Source organism: Ptychodera flava, chromosome 18 (assembly GCF_041260155.1).
Source record: "Ptychodera flava strain L36383 chromosome 18, AS_Pfla_20210202, whole genome shotgun sequence".
NCBI lineage: Eukaryota > Metazoa > Hemichordata > Enteropneusta > Ptychoderidae > Ptychodera > Ptychodera flava.
Genome location: NC_091945.1, coordinates 24,447,851 through 24,471,509, shown reverse-complemented (window position 1 = coordinate 24,471,509; position 23,659 = coordinate 24,447,851). Strand labels below are relative to the sequence as shown.

Below are 23,659 nucleotides of genomic sequence, written 5' to 3'. Positions count from 1 at the left end.
AACAGGTGCCAACAAAAACAAAACAAAAGAAATCGTTTCCCGCCTAAAGTTTCAGTCGATCACAGCCACCCGATGAGTGTAGGCGGCTCTGCAGCCTATACGAAACAAATTTGTAGTGGAAATGTAATATTTTAGATTATCCTGATCAACTCAGTTGTGTGTGTATATATATATATATATATATATATATATATATATATATATATATATATATATATATATATATATATATATATATTTAAAAACTATCTACTGTTGATTGACCAATCAGAGAGCTCAATTCAGGGTGTTTTATCTACTCGTAAAGCCTTGGTCACCAAATTCCAGAAATGAGTGACAGCGACGTACTGTCCAATCAAAAGTGAACATGTCATATTCTGTAGACATCTGTTACGTTTTAATATTCAAATTTGGTATCACAGCGGAAACCAGCTGCAACACAAAATCTGCTGTGCCCTAGGGCATTTATATAATGTGCCCTTGGGCATTTATAGGATGTTCTATTACATTGGAAGGCTATTTCACAAATAAAAGTTTTAATTCATATCCTAAACATGTTACATTGACAAAGGGGACGGTTGACGTAAACACATTGAAAACGAAAATATATCAGTTAGGGGCGATAGTTTTTAAGTCGGACAAAACCCTCGTACTCGGGCTCTTCTGGTATATAAAGTCCACCCTACGATAAAATGTCTCGGCCTGCGGCCTCGACATTTTATCGTTGGGTTGGACTTTATATACCAGAAGAGCCCGAGTACTCGGGCTTTATCCTATACATATATATATATATATATATATATATATATATATATATATATATATATATATATATATATATATATATATATATATATATATATATATATAGGACAGGTTCCCCACTGTTGTGTAGCGTGGAAATTTAATATAGAAACTAATTGAAAAGCACACAACTACATCTGAGTGTCTCTGCACAGCAAATTTTTGGGGCTTGAAAAAATGACCCATGTAGGACTTGAACCCACGTCCCCCGAATTCAGTTCGGATGCTATACCAACTGAGCTAACGGATCAGAGACACTCAGATGTAGTTGTGTGCTTTTCAATTAGTTTCTATATTAAATTTCCACGCTACACAACACTGGGGAACCTGTCCTATTTCATTATCACGTTTCTAGTTACATATTTACGGTTCCTTAAAACAACTCTTTCGAGAGAATAACCAGTGTAAATCTGAGGTCTCATTCGGGGAAGAAAAAAAAGGCCAACAGGACGATGCACGTCAAACCAACTTGAACTGATGGCCGCTTCCGCCGCCGCTTCGTTTGCGAACTGCTGCCGACTCCCACCCCAAACTCTATGCGAGAGGCTACACAAAGGTAGGGAAGAAACGGTCCAAGGGACTGTCGACAGCCTAACCGAGCGTTGAACGGCGCCCAGTATAGTCGATGTGATTGAGGAGGTGAGAATGTGAAAGGCGCGCGTCCATAGGCATTCAACTCAATGCAAGCGCACTGGTAAACCGTCACTTTAATCTTTATCATGCAACTGGGTGCATCAGTGACGGTTTACTTGCATTGAATCGAATGCATGTGCTGACAACCGTGGAGTTATGAAAGAAAGACAGCCACTTCAGTTTCGGATGCATGGCGATGACCTGTATTTCAAATGCATTCCGGAGAGCTAGCCCTGCCTACACTGGTCTGTGTGTTCCCGGCGTTATACCACAGTTGCGAGTGGAGTGATACGTACCGGCCGCCGCGTACTATGCATAGAATAAAATTTGTATGCATAGTACGCGGCGGCCGGTACGTATCATTCCACTCGCAACTGTGCGTTATACGGCCTCCACAACGCTGGGAACACACAGACCTGTACGCAGAGCTATCCGGAGAGCTTGCCCTACCAGCATGGCGAGTGTGTCCGGCTTTGGCTACTACGCCGCCGCCTCATAGAGGCGGCGTAGCCAAAGCCGGACACACTCGCCATACTCGTAGGGCTACAGTACAGTAATTGCTGTGAATCGAACCACGTGCGACCAGGCAGCTCGCAGGTGCCTGAAGTTGCCAGGTGTTGTATGCGTAGATGATAGAGAGATGGGTGCATACAGTCATGGATGTCTTTTTTTTTACAGGCATCTGTGCATGCCGGTCCTACTAATTACTGCCCGTAGCTGCCTGAGGACTGCCCGAGGAAAAAGTAAGCCAATTTCGCCAATTTTTAGCTCCCATAGCCATATGTATATATGGCAATGGAAGCTATTCTTATAGGCTAGGGAAATGTCTGTATGTATGTCTGTCCGTCAACATCAAAAACTCCAAACCGCTGTACATTTCATCTTGATATTTGGTGTGTACATGGATGATGGGCTGTAGATGAGATTTTGTTCAAATGAAGTTGTCATGGCCAAAAATATGCAAATTAAGTGAAAAAATGTAAAAACAGCCAAAATTGAAAAAACTCAATAACCATTGAGCAGATTACATGAAAAATTAGCATGTAAGTACTTTGGGCTGACATGAAATGATTGTGCACATCTTGGGTCAGTATCTTGGACTTGCTATTTTTCATGAATTTTTTTGTAATTTTCTCCCATTTTGGTCAAAAAATCTCCTGCTCTGAAACCACAAGTCCGATTGATTTGAAACTTGGTATGGAAGTGCATAGGAGTGACCTTTCCCAAATTTGGGCAAATCGTGGTGAAATTTGCATATTTTTAGTTTACATGTCCATAGACTCCCATGTATAAGGCAGATCTCCATAGACTCCAATGTATAAGGCCACGAAAAATAAAAATTTAGTTTCTCATCGTATTCATATTGCAAAAAGGATGCAGTGACACAATTTTTAGTCCCCACGGATGAAGTCCAGTGAGCTTATAGATTGGGTCATGTCCGTCTGTTCGTCCATCCGTGAGTCCATCCGTTCACGCAGATATCTCCGATATTTTGACAAAATGTCATGTGACCTTGATGACCTTTGATCTCAAATATACATATTTGTCCATAACTCAGTAACCACAAGTGCTACAGCCTTCATGTATGGTATGATGGGACACCTTATGACGCCACATATTGTACCTCATTAATTATGCGCATATCTAATTTTGAGCGAGCCAATAGAGCTAGAGGTCTGATTTTTGGTATATAGGGATAACTTAGCAAAACAATTTTTTTGACAAAATGTCACGTGACCTCGGTGACCTTTGACCTCAAATATACATATTTGTTCATAACTCAGTAACCACAAGTGCAACAGCCTTCATGTATGGTATGATGGGACACCTTATGACGCCACATATTGTGCCTCATTAATTATGCACATATCTAATTTTGAGCGAGCCAATAGAGCTAGAGGTCTGATTTTTGGTATATAGGGATAACTTAGCAATACAATTTTTTTGACAAAATGTCACGTGACCTCGGTGACCTTTGACCTCAAATATACATATTTGTCCATAACTCAGTAACCACAAGTGCTACAGCCTTCATTTATGGTATGATGGGACAGCTTATGACGCCACATATTGTACCTCATTAATTATGCGCATATCTAATTTTGAGCGAGCCAATAGAGCTAGAGGTCTGATTTTTGGTATATAGGGATAACTTAGCAAAACAATTTTTTTTTGACAAATGACATGTGACCTCGGTGACCTTTGACCTCAAATATACATATTTGTCCATAACTCGGTAACCACAAGTGCTACATCCTTCATGTATGGTATGATTGGACACCTATTATGCCACATACTGTACCTCAATAATTATGCGCATATCTCATTCTGAGCGAGCCAATAGAGCTGGATGTCTGATTTTTGGTATATAGGGATAACTATTGGAGAGAAATTTTTTTGACCAAATGTCATGTGACCTCGATGACCTTTGACCTAAAATATATGTTTATGTCAATAAATAAGTAACCACAAGTGCTATGTCCTTTGTATTTAGTAGGATGGGAGACCTTATGACAACACACGCTTTACCTCATTAATTATGTACACATCTAATTCTGGGCAAGCGAATAGAGCTAGAGATCTGATTTTTTGGCATATAGGGATTAATTAGCAATATAATTTTTTTTTTCAAAATGTCATGTGACCTCGATGACCTTTGACCTTGATTATACATATATATGCATATTTCAGTAACCACAAGTTCTATACCCTCCAATTTTGATAGGATATTAGACCTTAAGATGTCACATCTTGTACCTCATTTATAATGCGCATATGTATTTCTTGGCTGGCCAATACTGCTAGAGGTCTGATCTTTTTTCCCGATTTAGAACCATAACTTAGACAGGCCTCATGTGTTTCAATTGGGAACAACGACATAGACCTATGTGCCCATAGATCTCAACATATACACTCCAGTGATACTTCTTAATGACCACAATTTCCTGCCCCATCAAGACTAATACTCCCATTACAAGTGGGGACTATGTCATTGTAAATGACTTGTTGAGTTAATGGTTGTATCACAGTATTTGATATATCTAATTCTGTATTTTTTCCATTTTATATTCTGAATAATTACATTAAACATATTTCACTGTCTCCAGTACATTTCATTTAAGTATTTTCACTTCATGCACTTTATCCCTTTCACACATGTTCAAATATCTGACCAGAGAACAAACACTAAATAGTCCAGGATGGGAGCTAAGTGTCAGTGACGCTATTTTTTGCTCTCGTGTTCATACACGTGAGCATATGTCTGTCTATCTGTCTGTCTCTGTCTCTTTGTGTGCTCGATATCTCAGAAACGGCTCATCAGATCAGAATCAAATCTGGTACATGGATTTAGTTTGCAAAAGGCAAAAATTGATTAGTTTTTGGTTGGTACAGCTTAGTTAGTTTTTGCTCATTTGCATAATTAATGATTTTAGAAAAAAACATATTGACAACGACGGCACACAATTTGCTGAGATTTGCTACAAATATTGATCACACCAAGATAATCAGCTGTGAATGATATTAAGGGAAAAGATAATGGATAATTTGCATATTTAATGAACTTCCTAATTAGGGATATATATCTGATTTGACTTGATCAAAATTGACAAAACTTGGTATGTATATTGAAGATACTATGATTTAACATTAATGAAAGTCACAAACGTATTCGAAATGATGCTGCGATACATACGGGACAGATAAAATCCCATTTTCAATTATAAAAACAAGGGTGGACTTCTCAAGGTTCTCTAATGACTCTGGCGACCTTTGTTTGTATCCATCAAACTCTCAATATTTAATGAACTTTTGAAATAAGGGATATTTATTTGAATTGACTTGGCCAAAATTGATGAAACTTGCTATATGTGTGTACATTAAAGATACTATGATGTAACATTGTTGAAAGTCATTCAGTATTTTTACTTCAGCCAAATACTTATTTGCATATTTAATAAACTTTTCTAATTAGATATATGTATCTGAATTGACGACCAAAGTTGATGAAACTTGCTATGTACATTGAAGATACTATGATATAACATTATTTAAAATCATTAAGCAGTTTTACTTCAGCCAATTCCTTGTTTACATATTTAATGAACTTCACTAATTAGTAATATATATATCTTAATTGTCTCATCCGAAGTTGATGAATCTTGCGACATATATTGAAGATACTATACTATTACAGCCCGTAGCTGCCTGAGGACTGCCTGACGGGTCAGTCACAATCAGGGTGCGCTAGAGTGTGTCACTTAGGTCAAAATTTCAAGTTCATGATAACTGTCCAGTTAAATAATATGTTGAAAGGTTATGGTATGGGGCATATCTTCCTAAAATTTGGTGAAGCAAACGTCATTAGTTTTACCACAGTGCACATTGTTTTATATGGTCGACGCAGTGTCACGGACGCTACAGAAATGTTGTACATGAAACACAAATGTCATAATAAAATTTTAAACAATGATTTGTTAATGCTTTCTTATGTTATTACAATATAAAAGATGCATATTGGCATTAAAATAAGCTTTACTTGGTATGATGTACTTAATTTTCCCATGAATAAACACAACCTCAAGTTTAGTGAGAAATACAACAATATTGATCATATTTTTTAATAGGACTTTCAACTTCTCTATGTCCTTCCGCTGGTATACCGTATTTAAAAGTTTTATTGTCATGAATTAACCATGCTATAGCAACAATATTAATACCATTCAGTCTAATCAAAATGAACTTCTTTCTGAAATATTTTCTGTTTAGTATGACATGTAATTTTGTCACGGACGCTACCAAAATCAAACTTGAACGTTAGGTCAATTTGAAATATAAAAAGCAATTAACAATCTGGTTTTTTCTTTCTCTTTTCTCCAAAACCTTTCTCTATCAAACATTTAAATTGTGAAAATTCTGTCAAAACATTGACAATTTCTTTAAATTGAACAAGAAAGCGATTATAGCAACTACTGCAAAAATCAGTGGGAGTAAAAAATCACTGCAGCTGAGCTTACTTCTGGGATCAACCCTCGAGTCGTTTTCTAACGACACTCCTCATGGTCTATAAAACGAGCATCAAAACAAATCCTTCTTACAAAATCATAGCTCGTTATATGTAACTTTTACCAACATGTGAAGGAGTGAGCAGTCTGTCGATATCCGAAACGACAACCGAAAAGTCCGGTGAGTTAATTCAAACACACTTTGCCCATATCGCTGAAACAGTTAAAAGGTTTCACGATAGCGGTTTCAACAATGGGGAAAATGATTTTTTTTTAATTAATTTGTCTCCATTTTATGCCACAACTTATCGTATAAAACCAAGATGCAATCTGTCATCGAATTGGTACTACAATCAACCAAACTGAAAAGATTGCTGAGCAATACAGAAAACATCATTTGGCAAAGAAAATAAAAAACTGAAAGAGCTGCCATATAAGTAATCAAAGTTGGCGGCATGAATTAAATAAACCAATACTCTCCTCAGACCAAACCGATTTCAAAGGCCGTTTACAGCAAATATTGTTAACGAAACCATGAGACCTGAGAATGGCTAAATACAGAGAAATAAGATTTATTTCTTGAAACAGCCTTTCACAACATGCTTTTCAAACATTGTAAAGCAGGCACCAATATCGACCCGAAATCTATTACAAAGTCCATGAATAATTGACACAAAACCAAAAGTTCTGTTAATCAATTTAAATGCCTAAAACAAGCAATCGTTGTCAGATTAGTACAACATTCAATGTTAACATAACGAGCACTAGCAACGCTCAAAATATGCCGTAAAACAAAAATCCTTATAAGCGCCCAGAAACTCCGGTCGATGCTGGGTCATGTTAATTATAATGACACCACACACTGGATCGCTCACTATAGAGTCAGTCAATAGGCTAACTCTCTCAATAACGAATCTGGCTTCTCCTCCTTGAGGACGAAGATGACTTCATCACATAACCAAGTGGAGGGGATACAAAACAAGAGAGCGACTGATGAAGGAACCCCATTTTTGGTTCCGAAACACCGTTAAGACAAATCACTCAATCAACAAACCGATTTATTGGGGACCCAGATCACATGACTAGGGTCAAAGCACTATTGATTCACCGGTGTCTCGCCATGTATTCCACACAAAATAAATGGAATGATCCTCTTATTCACCATATCGAAATACAAAACAATCTCGGTAGAGCCGATGTGTGGAGTTGCCCTCATTTTCCTTTATATAAAATGTGGTGGTTATTTCACATTTAGATTGGCTTATAATCTGAAAAACAATGTTTGCATTTTATTGTAGCATCCGTGACATAATGAATTGAAATGGAATACACAATAATAAATGCATATATAGCACAGAATTCATTGTTCTTTTCACTAGAATTCTAATAACATATTCAATATAATTACTGCATTCTTAAAAAACACCAATCTAAGTGTTACAGTTGAGGCTCAACATAACTTTTTGAGTGTTTTATTACTTTTTAAAAAATAAATTTTGTGCAAATTTACAATTTTATGCCTTGAAAACATTTTGTAACCCAACTCCATGTATGTACACACAATACACACTAGTATTTATATGTTTCAGTGGATTAACTGCTTTAAAATGTTTTAAATAGTTATTAATTATGACTATGTAGTAAACACCGTCACGGACGCTACACCGTCACGGATGCTACATTTCCATATTTTAGGAATATTAATAGTGAACGCAAGGGAGAGTAATTATATAATTTGTTTATTTAAGGTAGGCAACTATTGACACTTAGGCCTGTGACATCAGATCTTTTATAACTCCTGTTGTCCTTAAGATATGAGTGTGTCACGGACGCTACAAGAAATTCCGACCACAACGATCTCCATTTTCATTTATTCACAAAACAATACAATATGAATTTTATTTAAATTTTGGTGTATAAAATGCTTGCCATGGATGTTGAGGTTGGAATTAAATTCAATATTACAATATTTTATCCATTTTTCTACATATAAACTAAAGGCATATGTACTTATGGTCATAAAACACAAAAAACATAACGATGTTACAGTTTTGGTAAAAATACCACAGTTTCTGTTCCGATGCACATAATCACATGAAATAACTTGTGAAAGAAAGGTTAGGTATTCTGCAATAACATATGTAAGCTAAAAATTCCACAATTTAACACTGTGTTCCAAAAAACATTTTGAAATTAAGTACATTTTGAAGTGAAACAGCATAACGCTACTTTTTACAGTTTTTAAAGGCATTTTTGTGGATGTACAACCAAACCTGCACAATATATGCAATATTTCTTTATGTGACCAAGTTAGTTACAACTATTACTATTTATTAGAAACAAATAAGCAATATAATATCAGTCTGAATAGCAGATATATGTCCATAACAAATGAAAATCATCTAGCGCACCCTGATTGTGACTGACCCGTGAGGAAATAGTATGTCAAATTTCGCCAATTTTACCACTAGGCCAATAGGTTCAAGTTATACACCTGTGTGAACTTCAAAGGAGAGAATGACAGTGATTGATAGGTTTAACCACAGTGTAATTTATTATTGTCAGCAATATTTATTACATAGGCATTCAGAAAGGCACAACAATGCCATTCATTATTGTCAGCAATGTTCAAGTACGGTAGAGTTGACTTTTCAGATTCTCAGATTCAGATCCTCAGAATTTCAGGTCACTTCAGATTCAGATCCTATAACTTCAGACTCAGATTTGGAATAAAAATTTCACAACTTTCAAAGTTTGATGTAATACTGATAAAGGTTTCAGAAATTATTTTATTTCTATCTTGAATCTTGAACTTAAAAACTTGGATCTCATAATCAGAACGTCATCAGTCGAAGACAGGGTGCGCAATGATTCCACTTGTTATGTGATCACGTGTGTAGGCAATCAAGCAATCATGGCAGAAGGAACGTCAAGTTGGTGCCGATATCCGCCCTCTATAGTCAATACATAGAGATAAACACATCAGCGATCGAGCAATCAAGAACGCAACGATCATGTATTAAAATGCCTGCTATCGACTGTCCATATTTTACCATCGCTCGTAATATTGATAGCGAGGGAATATAACTAATCAATGTTTGAGGCCAGTGACCCTGGGCTGGATCAGGAATTCAGGGGTCGGAAGAAGCAAGTTAGGTAATCTGTAATTATAGACCGGTGTTCGTTGAAGCTTGCTGAGCAAAGACATTCACGTACACCATTTTTTTTTTTTCATACCTGCCTTGTACACATATTCAAATTATTATTTTTAAATATTGTAATCATACTGTTAATACGGGTATTGTAAAAGGCTTGTAAATTTGAATCTGATCTGAAGATCTGAGGATCTGAATCTGAAGATCTTAAAGTCAACTCTGCCGTTTAAGTACCAGGCAAATGATGCAACTCTGGCCATTGCTCTAGCCAGCTTCAACCACTTAGTTTTTTTGCTCTGTGTATTTACTCCAGTTCCCTAAACATGTTAAAATGCCTGTTGTCCAGCTTTTGAACTGAGTTAACAAGTTTAAAAGTGCACTCATATTGTTGACTTTCAAATTTTAGTCTTTACCAAATTCATTTGTCAACAATTAACAGGGATGATGACACATAACACGACAGGCTGTGCTGATAATCTTGACATTGTAGCAGAGGGTACTGAGATTAATACAGAGAGTAAACATAAAAATGCCTGAGCCAATTTCTTTCAAAATTAGTACAATGATAATACACTGTCGTATACAAATGCACATGGATTTATTTGGTCAAGGGGCATGCATAGTCAGTGCCAATTTGCATAATTAGTGATTTTTGAAAAAGCGCTGTTTCTGGAGTGACTATGCCAAATTTGATAAAACTTTGTACAGATGTTTGTCATATGTCGGTTTTGTGTCAATTAATTTATAATTTGCATTTATGATGATTTTGTAATTGGGGTGATTTTCAAGAAATACTACAGCAAATTTGAAGAAACTTGGTACAGATCTTTTAGGTTATTTTCTGCAACTTTTCAACAACCAAAATCTCAAGTAGAATCAATAGGCGACCCAAATGGTAACACAGATGGCTTCAAGGATATATAAAACCACCTTCTGACTCTTTACGGTACAATATTTGGCTTGGCGTCCGCGCGATTTGACCCAGCCGTCATGTTTGAACTCCAGCACATAACTACGCATACTGTTACTACTTTACTTCAACGTCTAGCGCTTGAGTGGCCTACATGTGTGACCTGCATACTAACTTCAGCACAATTGATAATGAGGAGTACATGCATAAACAAATGCACATCTTAAAAACCTGTGTTTCCTCTGCCGCTCTTTTTTTCACATTTTGAGAAGAAAATCCGATGTTTACGAAAATATTCTATTAGTATTACTATTTGCACATTTTGCGAAGATATTTGATCACTAACCACTCTGAAAAAACATTCGAAGGGAAATGTAAACATTATTTTTACGCCAAACCTTTCATTTTGCTGAGTTTGTAATGCAAACCTTGCCCGGATACCTCATGGTTTTACACGCAATAGAATACAACGAAGTCCCTCTACTAAAATGGCATTGTCCAAAATCATCAAACAATTAATTACTCTGTATCAACCATAATTAAGTCTCTGAGCTCATAATGCACAGTTTTGATGTTGGGACCACTTCCAGCATGAAAGCCGTTTTTTAATTGGACAATGCATTTGAAACGCGGTTACACAGCAGACGGCGCACGGCAGTTATTCAGATACACAGCGGACAATACTGCTTGCAATCAACGATGACTAAACAATAAGAGGTCCGATCTCCAAAACTTTAATAAGGCATTACCCGGTGGTAAGCTTTATCAGACAAAGAAAGAGATCGAGTAGCTTTGGCTGCTGAGAGCCACAAACTGTGAAACTGCTGGAGACTTCGCAAAAAAGAGCATGATTACCGTTTTGAACTACGTAAGCTCGGCAAGATGAAGTTGTCCCTGTGCAGCAGATATGAACGTCATAGAGAGCTACCTACGTTTGAAATCAAAGTTGGAAAATTATTTTAAAGATGGTCAAACCAGTTCCGTAACTCAAACCTCATTAAGTGACACGATTCGAAGATTGACGGCGCACGGTTTTAGATATATTTGGCGTCTAATTTAACTTTGAAAATAATTTAATTTGTTTTGGGATCGAATGTTGGTAATGTAGAGTACATTTACTTTCTATTCTTCTGACTTGTCTATTTTGACATCACCATTCATTTTGTTCAGCGAATCAAACCATTATTATTGATTGGTTTACATTTGAGTCTTTTCAGTTTATATGAATTATCATCTTTTTAATGCATCTCTTGTACAATCAGTCATTGACAGCCTCACTTCTACTGTCCATGGTCCGTCCACCCAGCAACGCACTTTGTACGTCCCCATGTTATGGTGCAACAAAGGTCAATGCGTACAACTCAATTTACATAAATATCAAAGCTCACCAAAAACCCGCATCATTTTTGTAAGCAACCGAGGATGAGAAACAAACTTAATTTTTTGCCTCCATGTCATTTAGGGAATATAACTGGACAACATTGCTTGACAGAAAATATTGAAAAATGCAGGTCTACATTGTTACTTTCACTGTCTTATATTTCAGTATTTTCACTGGAATTAAGATATCTGACTTCACAAGTCCAAATTTATGAACGTACTACACGGTAGTATTATTTGCTTGAACTGACTGTATCAATTATGATCAATTCAAGAAATACAGTGAAATTTAAGGTGTACTGGGAGGGCCTAATCATTAAGGAAAACAGTCTACAGTAATTATTGCATAACAGTGTTCTCCCCAGAAATTTCTGGAACAAGGTCCGCTAATTTGCTTAACAATTGTGCAATACACACATCACTTCTTAGCATCAGAAAAAATCCCACAATAAAAGGATAAAGTAAAATCTTTTATGCACTTTAAGCACTTCATATATTACATCCATATTTTCATTCAAAGGTTTTCAGTTCTCTCTAGAATAACATTCAAAATCAGACGTTTTATGTGATCTGTGTTAGTACTTGTATATCTATAGCCAGATTGCTAAAACCATGGACATCTTTTTTAAACGTCCATGGCAAAACAGTTACACAGACAAGTTCATACGGGACTGAATATTGCACTTACAATTCGGTGTTAGCAGAGCATGCGGCTGAGAAATATGTTGGCGTTAAAACTCAATGCATAATAAAGAGAAGCCCGAAAATATTGATACCGCCGGTACCGGGTATTTTCAAGAACAAGATTTGAAACTGCATGGACTTCTACTTCGACAAACGTACGAAACTTTGACAACTGCGCAGCGTCGGCCGCCATGCATGCTGTGGAGCTGGCACACTTGAACTTGCGCGACCTTTGAACCTATTCTGTATACCCTAACCGTACGTACAAAGCTGCTGTATTCAGAGGATCATACGAATGATTATTTTAGCTTATGCAGTTCCTTTTTATTTCATTTCATGGTGCCTTGAATATTGTAAAACGGGTCCATGGGTTTTGAAACTGGATCAAGTGCAATTGTTTCTCAAAGTCAATCGAACGAATCCATGCAATATACGAATGCGTGACACAAGGTGACACACATGGCTTCAATGTCATGTTGACGTGTACAAGTGTGCACAGATCTTGAAATGGCTAACACGGACACGCAACAATCTGAACACGCGGCAGTACCATACATTTTTGCATCTGATGTTTGTCTCAACAAATCATATGATTTCAGCCACTTCTGATCGAAATCATTTTCCTGACCTTTGGATCCATACCAGTGCGAGACATTGGTGGCAACGGCAGTTTAACAAGTTGCTTATAGTATTGTCTGAAGATGCTTTGAAGTTTGACTGAGTGCCTGCTGGCAAAGATACAACACCGAGCCTTTCGTTGTGTATACTCCATGTCCGTTCTATAAAATGGCCGTTGTCTGTATGATCGGTAGCACGACACATTTAATGCTGCTTTTTGAATTTAAGTTTCATCTGTCTAAGCCGATGTTCATTTGCACTATTCTCCTCACAGACAAGCGTGACTTTGGGTGCTTTGCACCTGATAACCCTGCCTCATTGCGTGTAAAACACCTAAAGCATCGACAGGAAAGGAGAACAGCAGGGGTTTCATTAAGAGCCGGCAGCCGGCGAAATTGACCGGTTACTATCACGATTTCGCCGGCTACTTTTTTAGAAAATTGAACTCTTTCATAGCTAAAATATTTTTACATTCTGAAATGATACGTCAAGTTTCACAAGCTGTGTAATTAAACTTTTCAACGGCTTTTATGTGAAACAAAACTTAGAAGACGAGCGACTACTACGATCACCTTGTACTACGATGCAGCACGGTCTTGCGTGTACTGCCTCAATAAAAATCGGAATTGCATTTGACGATTCTATTAGCTACCTGAATTGCTGATTCTTATTTGGTGACCTTTATATATGCTAATGAAAACGTGCATACTACACCTGTCGGCCGTCGTTAGCTCAACTCAAAATGGTCGATGAACAAATGAAGACGGAAGCGATCGCAAGGTCAAGCTTCCCTGTACGATCCTCGGTTTTGAAGTGGACCAAGAAACAAGAGAAGGATAATTACGTGGATTTAAACTGTTTTCGAAGGCAATGACCTGATTTTTTTCTCACGAAAAACTTTCTGATTACAGTTGGAATTTTAGTAAGCCGATGTGCGTTGCACTGCGGTAGGCGTAATTATGAAGGAGTTTAACCAGCTGGACGTATGATATGTACTGCTCTTCGGTCTATCGACGCCAATAAGAACGTCGCCCAGAGTGGTTACGATACGATCAGACCTCTAAATTCACTTCAAAAGCGATCGTCAGGTTAAATCCAAATGTGCGCTTCTGAACGTACAAATTTTCATATCCTATCAAGGTTCTTACTTTGCATACCCATATAGTCAAACAACCTTGAGGATCTTTGATTCTATTTGCGAAATATGGTAATGACTGTCATTTTTTATCATTATTCGTTATATAAATTATCCTTTTTACCTCTCTAGTGGTATCAAAGTTCTTCATCTACAGATTTCCATACCAAACATCAGGGTTCTTAATTTTAAGCATAACATTATGAGTGTTTCATCCAGGATGGCATCAACAAGGGGATTTTCCCCCTGTTCAAGAAGAAAATTTCGGGGGCATTTCACCAGTTCATGTGTTCTACTTGTACCTCTAAGGTGTGACTGGCACCATTTCATGGAAGGGGGGGAGTGGTCCTTAACAAATTAATTTGGGGTGCCAACATTTCAACAGAGGGGGAATCCCCTATCCCCCTGTCTAGACGTAACACTGTATAATATCATCTGCATATCAAATTTATATCATTAATAATAGTGAATCATCATAGTTAACCTCCAAAAAGCATAAAGGCTCTAAAGACTTGTTTTCTTTGTTCAAATTATTGTCAACATTACAACATTTTATCATTTTAATGATGAATTATCATATTTAGGCCTAATCTCCCAGGAAAATGGCTTTTATGATATGAACACAAATTGCCCTGGAACACTGCTGACAATTCTCCTGAAAATACTAGAAATTGAAGTGACTGTAAGCTTTAAAAAGTAAATTTTAGCTCATTTTTCAGGGTTTCCGGCCTTCGGCCGGGAGGGGGAACACCCTTCCCGGACCCTCCCCTGACGACAACCACTTTGTGGTCATGGCATCTGCAAGCCACCTAAATTTCCATTCTAGCCCCCTACTTCAAAAGTTAATGAAACCCCTGGAACAGTCTAACCATTTCACACATTTTGGCGATGGAATAAATCTTTTAATCATCTGACACTTCGTGTTATCGCCACATTAGAACCATTTCACACTTGATACGCTCACTGAAATAAAAGTGACAAAATCGCCGCGGAGAAACAATAGGTCTTCAGCCACAGTTAAAGAGTATCAGCGGACGTGACACAGGATCAGCATGAAAAATAAAGGATCGGGCGAAAAAATAAAGGATCGGTCGAAAAAAAATAAAGGATTAGGGCCAATACTGTTAAATGGCCTGGGGAGAACACTGATTATGGAAAATTTTTCTCAAAATGAGAATTTTTTTAGCACACCATTCTCATTTTTGAGAACATAAACTGCTGACCCAGAGGAAACTCAGCAAACTGCTGTAAAATAGTGAAACTAAACAGCATTTGCTTTTAAGTTTGATTAAACTATCTATTGACCCAGACTGTGAAACAAAACTGTAGACCCAATGGCGCTATGATAAACCTAAAACCATGTAAGATTGCTGCAGTGATAGTGAAACAGGAACGGAGTCATACATGTTCTTTGCATTTTATCATGAGCAAATCTTAGTTTACCTAAATCTTTGTCAGCATTTTCCCGCCATTCCATTGGTTTTTCTCACAGGCAAAATGATCTTGTTAAACTTGGAAATATCGCACTCAGAAGTGTGACTGAATTGCTGAAAATGGCAGACTTTGTCCCTTTTATCAAGTTGGGACTGTCATCAATGATGACTTGTATCTTGGCGAGCCTGTAGTTTTTAGCTCCTCAGTTTTATATACTGAGGAGCTATGAGAATTGAAAACCAGTATGGCGGTGTCAACTTTTACTTCCTTCTGTCAAGATTTGGCCAATTAACTTCCGTCTGTGTGTCCATGTGTCATGTGATAAACTGATGGGGGCCAATTACAGTGAAATTTGATCAAGCTGCAGAACTTCATTAACCAAGGTGTTGTTCTAATCAATGTGTATCAGCGATTTTTACAACATTAACACAGCAGGGCTTGATGTGGTCTTGTTTACATTTTTAATCAGGTACATGATCTCAGTTACACAACACACCAGGGCCACTCCATGCATTTCAGACAGAGAAACATAAACAAATCACCACACTTTGCAATCATGTATCATCCTTTTTTATTCGTGATGAACAAGTGAGCGTGAAAGTTCAGGTAGCTTTTGGAATTGACCAGCTGGACCAGCATCATATAAAACTTATATGTTCAAAATACATTTGTAAATGTACTTGTGGAGTTTCTGATTGGACTAAATGGTGCAAGAACCTTATAAACATAGCGATTCTAATTACATAAATGTAAAAATAGAAATACAGTTTGTTACAATGCATCCTTTTCACTGAAACACTTGCAAACATGATTATGATGTGTTCTATTACTTGTAGCTCATTTCCTTTTACCATTTAGACAAATTGTTTCACTATTATTTCTATTTTTAGCTCTAAGGTATTTTCAAAGTTGTAACAGCACTAGTACTTTCTTTGTCATTGTTTTTCAGTTATACCATGATGAGAAAGTTCCCTCACAGTATTTCATTCATTTGTAAGAACTAGGATTGCAATGATTAGATCGTTTTTAGCAACAGAAAACTTATGATTGTCCAATCAGGAATTCCCAAAATTGTTTAACATGTAGATTCACTGAGACTGGACAAGCGAAAATTTCAAAACCCTCCTGAACTTTTACGCTCACTTTGTTCATCATAAATAAAAAAGGATGATACATGAAATTGCAAAGTGTGGTGATTTGTTAATGTTTCTCTGTCTGAGTACAGTTGAGTGGCCCTAGTGTGATGTTTAACTGAGAGGTGTAGCTGATTAAAGATGGAAACAAGACCACATCAAGCCCTGCTGTGTTCATGTAGTAAAAATCACATGATTAAAACAACACCTTGGCTAATGAAGTTTTGCAGCTTGCTCGAATTTCACTTTAACTGACTGTCAACTTCAATGTGTTTTTGGTACGTGGGGATAATTATGGGAGCAAAGTTTTTTGACAAAATGTCACATGAACAGCCACTTCCTGTGTTAATTATGCACATACCTAATTCTGGGCTTAATAATAGAGCTGGAGGTCTGAATTATGGTATGTAGGGATAACTATGGGATACAATTTTTCGACACTATGTCATGTGACCTCGATGACCTTTGACCACAAATATACATATTTCTCCATTACTCAGTAGCCACAAGGGCTACATCCTTCATATTTAGTATGATGGGACATCTAATGATGATACATCCTGTACCTCATTAATTATGCACATTTCTAATTCTAGGCAAACCAATAGAGCTGGAGGTCTAATTTTTTATACCCGGTATAGGGATAACTATGAGATACAATTTCTTTGACAAAATATTATGTGACCTGGATGACCTTTGACCCTAAGTATACATATACATGTATGGCCAGAACTCAATAACCACAAGTGCTACACCCTTCACATTTGGTATGATGGGAGACCTTATGATGACACATCCGGTTCCTCATTAATTATGCACATACCGGTATCTAATTATGGGCAACCAAATAGAGCTCGAGGTCTAATTTTTGGTATATGGGGATAACTATGGGATACAATTTTTTTGACAAAATGTTACATGACCTCGATGACCTTTAAGCTTGATTTCACAAATACTACTGTAGCCTTTCATTTCTTTTGCATATTTATTTCTTTATTGTGCCTGTGCACCAAGATGTCTCGAAACCCGGTCATCACTGCTTTGCAGCTATATTTCATTCTGCTTTTAAAATACCAGCAAGTCAAGGTTTTCATTATAAACCATTGCACACTGACAAATGAAACACTCTACAAAGAAAATAAATATGAATTTATCAGTTGTCATCATCGATGAACCTAGCATGGTTGGTAACAGATTATTCAATTTTATTAATCTCCGTCTTCAAGAAATCAAAGGGAATAAAAATATTTGATGGTGTGTCAATTAAGTGTCTGTAGGTGATATGTTGCAACTAAAACCTGACATGGATTGATGGATTTTTAGTCCCCACGGACACCGTCGGGGGGAACTTATAGGTTTGGTCATGTCCGTGAGTCCGTGTGTTCACGCAGATATCTCAGAGATACCTGGAGCGATTTCATTCAAACTTGAAATAAGGATTACTTTATTCATACAGATGCACGTCAATTTGTTTTCTGAGACGATCAAATGTGGCCGCCAGGCGGCCATTTTATTATGATTTTGTTCATGTACAGAGCCATAACTCAGACATGTTTCAACTGATTTTATTCAAAGCCGGTACAAGGACATTGACCAATGTCATAGATATGCACGTCAATTTGTTTTGTGATACAATCCAATATGGCCACCAGGCAGCCATTTTGTTACGATTTCTTCATGTACAGAGCCATAACTCAGGCATATCTCGACAGATTTTATTCAAACTTTGTACAAGGATATTGAGTAATTTGACTTATGTCATACATATTCATGTCGATTTGTTTTCTAATACGATTCAATATGGCCGCCAGGCGGCCATTTTATTACAATTTTTTCATGTACGCTCGAGCCATAACTCAGGCATGTTTCAAACGATTTTATTCTAAGTTGGTACAAGGACATTGACCTATGTCATATATATGCATGTCGATTTGTTTTGTGATACGATCCAATATGGCTTCCAGGCAGCATTGACTTATGTCATACATATACGTATTGATTTTTAGCTCATAGTTGGTTTTGTATAAATACCAAAAAGAGCTTATATGATGAGTCGGTAGCATCTGTATGTCTGTATATTTGTGGGTATGTATGTGCAGATGTACGTCTGTCACACACAAAGGCTCCCATACCGCCAGAGGAACCGTCTCAGTATTTGGTGTACAGGTACATGTAGATGCAGGGGTTGAGATGTGAATTTGTTCAAATGAACACATCAGTGTCAAAAATGTGCAAATGAGGTAAGAAAAAGTTAAATCCTGCAAATGTGCAGGAGTGATGGCCTGCCAGTAAGACAGAGGCCAACTCTACCAATCTTGAGTCATTTCCTGTCGTTGTTTATGAACTGTTACATATTAATAGACCTGCTGAAACCATAGACAGTAGAGGGGGGAAGACCGTCTATAGTCAAACTAAGAGGGGCTTGTTTCTGCTATGCATGTTGGTAAAGTTGACCTCCAGTACCTAAAGTTTCAGACCCTAATTACTTTTGTCATTCTTGTTTTTCTGGATTAAATATTTCTTGTTTTTTTTCTGGTTGTTTTTCTGGTTGTACTGTGCAGAAATCGTTGTCATAACATCAACGTAGAATTTTCCTCCACTGAACAGATAGAAACAACATTTATTGTTGATCATTGGTAACCCATACTGGTATACCGGTATACCAATTCTGATCAAATTTGAGCGACACCGTATAATTGCGATATTTTTTAAACAGTAAGATCAAATATTGCTGCGTGGCGGCGATTTTGTTACGATTTTCTCATATACTGAGCCATAACTCAGACATATTTCCACCAGTATCATTCAAAGTTGGTACAAGGATATTGACCTACTTCACACATGCTCGTCAATTTGTTTCATGTAATGTGGCAGTATCTTGTCAAGTATTGAAGTTTCATATTTAGGCTGATATGTCAAGAAATACTGCATCAAATTTCATGAAACTTTGTACAGATGTTAAGCTCACATTGCTTTAACAGTGAAAAAGACATTATATCAGGGTCATTTTTACCTTCTCGTGTCTATTTATAGACAGAGAAGGTATTAGAGTTGAAAACCAGTATGCTGGTGTCAACTACTTCCGTCTGTCAATACTTCCGTCTGTCAAGATCCGTTGACGTCATGCCATTGTGATGGGTCATATCATAAACTGGTGGGGGTGTTCATGGCTCAGGTTGAGGTGTGGAGAACGATTTTGAGCTGTGACAAAAATCAAAAGGGACTTAGCGGCATAAGCCACAGTGTTCATGTAAGCCTTTCTCCAAGGTTCTTAGTTGACTACGATCTATTACAGACTACTGAGCTGACTTAGGGGTACTCACTTTGTGTTTGCTCACCCTGCTGTGTGCGCTAGTGTTTGGTACTGAGTTGCGTGGATATCCCCTTATGGCCTCACGTGATATGGGCCTGTTGCATAATCTGCAGATGATCATAAGCCTCTGAGTCTGAAAACGGTCATTGCGTAAGCCTGTCGGCATTTTCCTTGCATTTTTTCTCATTTAATTTTGCAAAAATCGGCGAGTACCTCAATATTTCAAGATAACTCTTTCTTCCCAATCGTTTCCTTGAGTTTCAGAGTCATATGAACGAAAATGAGTGAAAGTTTTAGACAGGAAAATCGGACGTCGGCCATGTTCAATGTTTACAGTACAATCAGAAGTTTTGTGGAGGAAATAACTAACAAACACTATTCATGATGCCCGCCCTCTAGAGGCAGACCTTCCGATATGAAGTACAACATTTGATGCTTGTGGAAAGCTTGACCACACAAAGGAGCATTTTAACTTTTAGAAAATGACAAATTGAATAAGAAGCTATTCTGAAAATGTCAAATACTGAGAAAAAATGCGCAAATATTCAAAATAAACAGGTTAACTGACTGGTCAGCTATAAAAAACAATGAAAATGTTTATGATCAAAAGTTTTTGAGATGCGCACATTTTAACAATTACAGAAATTATTAACATTATAAATATAAGACCAAACTATTTTTTCAGGGATGGGACAGGTTGGAAATGAGGGGTGAGAGACAAAGGCACTCCTATTGCTGCATGTGGATGCAGCCACACCATTTCATTTACAGCATACTTATTCACTGTGTTGTGTTCAAGTTCCATATTGTACTGACTGTCATACAAGGATAACATAAGCAAATCAAATCAAATTAGAAAAGGATCAATGCTGTTGTGTGGATTTTGCTGAACACGGCTGATTTTAATATTTCGCCCTACATATTTGGTATCCAGCAAAGGCATATTTTGATGTAAAGTCAAAATTAACACTACATTGCTGACAATATATGTTACTGTTTCTGCATGAACTTTTCTTTTTTAAATTATAGAAGTAGTTCGAACAGATTAACAGTTATCGTGATGTCCAACCCATAATTTTACATCACAAAGACTGTAATTCTGCCAATTTTTTTATTTTTCAGTCATTTTATAAATTTTGCACTGCACAAGATGATTGAACAAATTGCAATGTTTGAATTTGTAAACTCAAAGAATAAAAATCCTTTGGTCACAGATTAAATTATTTTTTGAAAAGAAATTTACTCTTACACTTTTAGCATATATTCTTTACACGATCATGTATTTCAAGGAAAATATGCCTATTAAAAACAGTAATTTCTTCACTTTCAATTTCTTTTCAATACTATGACAATTATCAACCATGAGGTTTACAAACACAAAACCAGATAAGCGTTTTTCATCATTTCCACAGGACTCTTTGGAATATCCTTAAAAACAGTTAAAAGTGACTTAAAATGATCACTTGGTATACATTTAATTTACAGATGCCAGGTTGTGTATTTCACATGCACTCAGGTCAGTAGGGAAGTGCGTCATTACTATTTTGGACTGTTAATTCTTATTTCTGAATTATTTAACCTTTTTTCCACACTGAACTATCTTTAGGCAGTTTATACTGTAGCTTAGAATTTTTTTTGATTGATGTATTTAATCATCTTTTGGGTTCTTTGGGTCCATATCCCACCTCATGCCCCTACATCATCAACTATTTACCAATAACTCCATGCCAACAACCAATTACCTGACTGGCCACACATTAGAGAAGGTACAGCGTCATTGACGGTATTTTAATTAATTTGTAATTGCATACGTGATGAACTTTCCTAATTAGAGTGATATATCTACCTACAAATACAACGTCAGATTTGATGAAACTTGATACAGATGTTGATGTCATAGTGTTGTAAATACTGCATTAAACTTTATGAAATATGGTACCGGTGATAATCTTTTAGTGATAGGATAGTATGAAAAAATGTTTTGCAACATCCTGTCAACTAATTCCCAGTTGACTCATTGAATGACCTTTAGGATAGTGGCCTACATTGTTTTTTTTTAACGTCTGTAATGAGTACTTTACAGTGCATGAACTGACAGATATTATGCGACAGAAAGATGATAAACATTTTGCAGAATTACTTAATCGTCTCAGAGTTGGCCAATATACACAAGAAGATATAAACCTACTTCAGCAAAAGGCTGACAAATTTTCTAGTCAAGCAGATCAATGTGAAAATGCAATTCACTTGTATACTACAAATATAAACGTTGAAAAACACAATGAAGCAATTTTCACTAGAGTGCTGACAGAAATTACGATGGCTTACCTGCACTCCAATGCAGTAAATGGCGCTTGCTCACTTTACTAGTCGCCTGATAATAAACCACCATGTACTCCATCAGGACAGATTGGTGTTAATGTATGCAACTTATATTAATGAGCCGAATCATGCCATATATACAATTAAATGTATCTAACACAAATCTCATGTATCCCAGATCCCAACCCCATGCCTCCAAGTCAATTACTGCTTACCAACAACCAACTACTTCAACTGACCTCACACTTGAGGAGCTTCTGTGTCCTTGATGCTATTTTCATAAGTAGATTGGCATGCAAAGACAATCCTGTAGGTTTCTCGGGTACAAGATTGGCAGCGATTGCTGCTGATTTTGGTGCTGTTGACAATTATTACCGTTGATTCATAGAATCAAATTCATGGCAGATGGCATGATTGTTAAATGCATAGATACATCTAAAATGAATGTTGATTGTTCATATTGAATTAAAATATGTTCTTTTGGGATGATTGAAATGAATCAAAATCTTCCCACATTGTATGACCTTTGTATTGTGTGTTATTTGACGGGGTGACTGGCCATCTGAGAACTGTAGAGAAATTTCACTTGATTTGTTTACATTTTATTATGACATACAGTATAATGCAATTGAGATAGCTTACACTGTCACTCGATTATTTCGAACTTTAACAGTCCTGCTGGTATATTCTACCACTGTGTGATCATTGGACTTTGTAGGATTTGTATTTCAGTGTTTCTCCTGGGTTCCAAAATCTTCCAGCAAATTTGGCTTGAATCTCTAAAAAAATTATTCGCTAAACCAGATATTCAATTAGCCAATGCGGAACAGACCACTGCAGTTGGGTGATTGAAATGAAGAAACCTGGTTCAGCATATTCTTCAAACAAATCAGAAATCCAATCTCTTAGCAGTTCATAAGCAAAATACTCTCAGACATGGAAAATCTTGGCATTTTAAAGTTTTGATTTTGTAGTTCAGTACAGTTGATTTTTTCCAAACGCATACATTTGATTTATGCTTGAATCTAGCCATATGAATACTCAAGTGCTGCTCAGGTAGTGTTCCAATCATGCTCAGGTCAGGGGTCATCACCACTAACCCAAGTGCGTATTCACAGCGAACTTGAATCAGACC

At 36.9% G+C, this 23,659-nt stretch overlaps 1 protein-coding gene across 1 annotated transcript in view; it reads left to right on the top strand.

The window, feature by feature from the left end:
• The first annotated feature begins 1,282 nt into the window (after positions 1-1,282).
• Positions 1,283-23,659, top strand: part of LOC139117219 (oocyte zinc finger protein XlCOF6-like) — a 95,168-nt gene continuing 72,791 nt past the window's right edge. Inside the window, exons 1-2 of the mRNA XM_070680161.1 lie at positions 1,283-1,443; positions 2,116-2,180. The gene's annotated coding sequence lies outside the window, so the exon portion shown is untranslated. The remainder of the gene's footprint in view (positions 1,444-2,115; positions 2,181-23,659) is intronic.